The sequence below is a fragment of the Macadamia integrifolia genome, chromosome 1 (assembly GCF_013358625.1).
Source record: "Macadamia integrifolia cultivar HAES 741 chromosome 1, SCU_Mint_v3, whole genome shotgun sequence".
NCBI classification, from domain to species: Eukaryota; Viridiplantae; Streptophyta; class Magnoliopsida; order Proteales; family Proteaceae; genus Macadamia; species Macadamia integrifolia.
Window position 1 is genome coordinate 16,553,167 of NC_056557.1, and position 4,570 is coordinate 16,557,736.

A 4,570-nucleotide genomic window follows, 5' to 3' on the forward strand; every position below is an offset into this window, starting at 1 on the left:
TCTGTCTACAAGGTCTCTATAGGGTGGACCCTTGCTTGTTCCAGTGATTCAGGTTTGTGTGGATCCATGTGAACTAGGTTGTAATCACTTGGAAGTATACAACCCACGAAGAGACAATGGAGGTGACACTGGACTTAAGTGAGTCAACCGGTTACCCTGACGTGTCCAAATGGACTGTGGAGAATTCTTGAGGTGTGGAATTGTACCTAAACCAAAAGTGGTTTATTTTATAATTCTTGTGTTCCCAGCCCTTTGTTCAATCATTCACTCAATTGTTAACCAATGATTCATCCAAAGTTAGCCCACTTGATGATAGGAAGTGGACAGGGGTTGATGCCCCTAGTCTACCAGATGTCATAAGTGGAAGATTCACACAAATAGCTTGACCAGAATATTCCTATAAGACATTCTCTGCCAATAAAGTCATGATTTCCTTAATCTTATCCCACTAGGTGGCCTTCCTCTAAGTTTCCTCAGGTCTTATAGATAATTCGGTATTTTGCGGGACTTAAACGGGAATCACCCCGGAATCATATATAACAAATCATCCACATATCTCATTTCTAAGGAGGAAGGACACCTTTTATCCGAAACCCACTTAGGAGAGCATTTCTTTATGACTAGAATGCATTATAGGAAGATTCTTTTCAAAACCTCAAACACATTCTACAGATTAGCTTGTGGCATTCGTAGCATTCTCCAACTATTTCCTACATGATGCGAGTGTGCAGTGGATGCAATAGGACCAACAAGGCTTCCTTAATAGGATCTTTATATGCAAGGTATTTGATCCTTTTGATATACCCAGAGGTACGAGATCAAGGGGGTGACTTCCTTGCCCATTACTCATGACTACACACGAGGTTAAGAAACTGGCCACGAGGTGGTGGAACCGTGAGTGATTGTGTGCAAAAGTGTAATGTGGGAATATCATTATTCGATCTCAAAATGTCATAAAGTGCACAGACCTCCCCGAGGGTACTGGCACAATAGAACATCGTCATCATTTAATAATACCCCACATCCTTATATACGAAGCGGCTACCATTTTCTCTCAGAGTACTCTCCAGGACATACACTGACCTCCTTGAGGATGCGGCCATTACAGGGAGTCCCTCGCCAAATGATTTCACTTCAAGCACGATGCATGATGTAGTTAGTGAATACAATTACAAACGTGGGGTTAGCCGAACATGTTTTCAAATAGATGTGATGGAAAATGTTCCTGCATTTAATGGTAGCATCTAGTGTCAAAAGCTTGACATGTCCCCAATGGAGTCCCCACTGTGAGGGTAGCGGAAAAAATTTCTCTCCTTCTCCCCTCTGGTGGGACGCGAAAAAAGACTTGGTTCTGGGCACTCTCTCCTCTCCTTCTCTTTCTTAGGGAGGTGAGAGCCGTGTGTGCTTACCTATGGGCCCACACTATCGTACCATCGCTCAGAGATGCGTGGAGGCCTATTTCAGAAGAGTGTAAAGGTCATCATTGAGATGGAGATTTGATGATGGTCCAATACGGGGGATTGGGATTATGCAAAAGGTTTTGGAGTTGTCACCTAGGATTATGGGCCTAGGATCTGGGGGTGGGCCCAATTCTTGAGAAAAGAGCCTGGAAGTTGGTCAGGTCCAGAGATTTAGGGTACTTGTCAGGTTATAGAGTTGGGAAGGTGTTAGGCACCCAATCTACTCGGTTCAACTGGTCTTCCTACTAGATGCTTAAGAATGAACATTTTCCACAATTGTTCCTATTTTGCATGCATGGCTAAATTATCACACATATATACATTGACTGAATTTAAACAATTATGTACCCTAGAGCAAGGTCAATATAAAGTCTACATTATGCTAATTTTGGGTGAGAAATCATACCTGACCTTAACCCCTGTTTCGGGTCAAGAGGGGTGGATCCCCAATTAGTGCTGGCATAAACTTTCTCATGGATTCTCCTGGCTCAGGGGAAGATAGTCTTGACCTCCAACTTCCTTTATCGAGAGATGCTGACTATGGTAATATTCGGACAGAGTTTCGGCTTGGAACGGTTACTTTCTGACTTAAATTGAGGTGGCACTTCAGCAGAGCTTCCGCTAGGGATGGGCTACTTCTAGATTTTATCCGAGGTAGCACTCTGGCAGAGCTTTCACTAGGGATGGGCAACTTCTAGATTTTTGCTGAGGTGGCACTCCGGTAGAGGTTCTTCTGGGGATAGGCTATGGGAGAGCTAGGCTGAGGTGGCACTTCGATAGAGCTTCCGCTAGGAATAGGCTGAAACCTAAATGGTTGAAGAACTTTGAAGGTCCGAAGAACACTTTGGATCATATGAAGATCTCTCCAAAGGCTTGAACTCAAAAGGGGAGGGAGACTAAGGCAAAGCTTTTCCTACACTAAATACTCACTCAAAAAAGCAAAGGATTGAAGAGTTTCAAAGGCCCAAAGATCACTTTGGATCTTATAAAGATCTCTCCGAAGATCACTTAGAAAGGCGAAAAGATGCCTTTCTTGGGCCAATGGGAGATTGTAGTGTAGGGTACACTAGCGGGGCAATGTAGAGTGCCTAAGTGGGTGAAGAGGGAATCCCTTTACCAAACTAGTCATCGGAGTGAAGGTTCCAGTGAAAACACTGGGGCTGGGTAGGGGTGTGCAAGGCAATAAGGGCACGGGGTAATGGGTCATGCGCACGGCACCAGGGCACGGGGCAAAGCTACGGGGGTGGGTAGGGCAGCAGGGCCTCAAGGGTGCGCAAGGTAGTAAGGGGTGTGGGGTAAGGCCATGGGGTGAGTAGGGCAGTAAGGGCATGGGGCAAGGCCATGAAGTGCACAAGGCAGCAGGGGCCTGAGGCAGGGCCACGAGGGCGTGCAGTGTAATGGGGGCACAGGGCAGGGCTGCTGGGCACATAAGGTAGCAGGGGCACCAGGCAAGGCCGTGGGGGTGAGCAGTACAGTGGGGGTGCCTAGCAGGGCCATGGGACATGCAAGGCAGGAGGGGCGCGGGGCAAGGCCACGTGGGCACGCAGCACAGCGGGGGCACAAGGCAGGGCCACAGGGTGCACAGCACAACAGGGGAGTGGGACAGGGCGTAGGGTGCACAAGGCAGTAGGGGCACAAAGCAAGGCAGCAGGGGCATAGGGCAGGGCTTCTAGGGTGTGGAAGGCAGCAAGACCTTGGGGTAGGGCCGCCAGGGCAACAAGGCCTAGGGCTGGGCCGTCGGGGCACGTGCCAAATTTGATTCTTCTAGGAATGATTACGAAAGATTCGACTATCTTATTTTGGCATGCCATATATCATTGGAATTGTGATTTCGAGCACTATTTATCCGTATGATCATTTACTACTAGATTCCTTTGTGTATAGAAAGTCATAATTGGACCCTTCTTTTCTTCTACACAAGATTTCTAGGATTCTTGGATGGGTATGAAATGTTCATGGGTTGGGTTACATTAGTCAACTGTCATCTCTATTAATCGAAAGTGAGAGGTCACATCCATGATCCGTAAGTCATCATAGCCGGAGGACGGTGACAAAATTGGGTGTCTACAGACTAATCAAGGATGGGGAATGAATTGGACTTGATTTACTGCTGTCGAGTGGTGCCTTTTGGGGGTGGAAGTTTGGATATAAATTTAGAGGACCATAGGTGAATGACAAATACCTAATGGCCTTGTATACCAAATGGCGATTCTCGGGGGACACATACTATGATGACCTTTCAAGATACCTTGATTATGAATCTAGGAACCAATTTATAGCCTTAAGATTGTTGAGACCGCACTTGTAAATGTCAAGTTGCCTAAGTGTCCCTTGAGAGGAATTAGGTCTAGCGTAGTTCAGGCTATTCACCCTTTCAGACATAATATCTCTTAGGTTGATCCATGTTGACTAGTCTGGGTACTTCTTTGGGTTGTGGTCCGTGAGCTTCATAGCCTTGCTTGGTAGAATTTCTTTGACGACAGTGAATGGGCCATGCCAATTTATCCTAAATTTCCATCTTAGGTCATAAATTGGGGCTCTCTGTTCTCGAAGAACGAGCTCACTTTTTTCTATGTGATTGGGCCTCACATTCATGTTGAAGCTCCTTGCCATTCTCCATTGATATTTTCTTAGATTGTCCATGGCCTTCATTATGCCTTTCATCCAAAAAGTTGTGCTCGTCTTGTCTAGCCTTCACCCACTCTCCTTCAGGTAACTGATTATCCAAAAGTATCCTTAGGGATGGTATTAGGATCTTTACTGGAAATACTACTTCAACCCTATATACCAAGGAAAATGGAGTTGCCCCCAGTCGAGGATTGTCTAGAAGTCTGATATGCCCATAAATCAAGTGGCACCTTGTCTATCCAATCCTTATGAGTAGGCCATTTTTTTTCTTTTTTTAGATATTTTTTTGAAGGATGGCTTTGATATTCTTGTTGGCTGCTTCCACTGCCCCATTTGGTTAGTGGCCTATAGGTGATGGACTGGTGCCTCTTGATGCTTTGCCCTAGAAATGAGATCCTTGATCCGAGATTGGTTCACATAGCTGATAAGTTACCCTAGCATTTTCTTTTTACCTGAAGGGCATTACCTTGTAGTGACAAGCT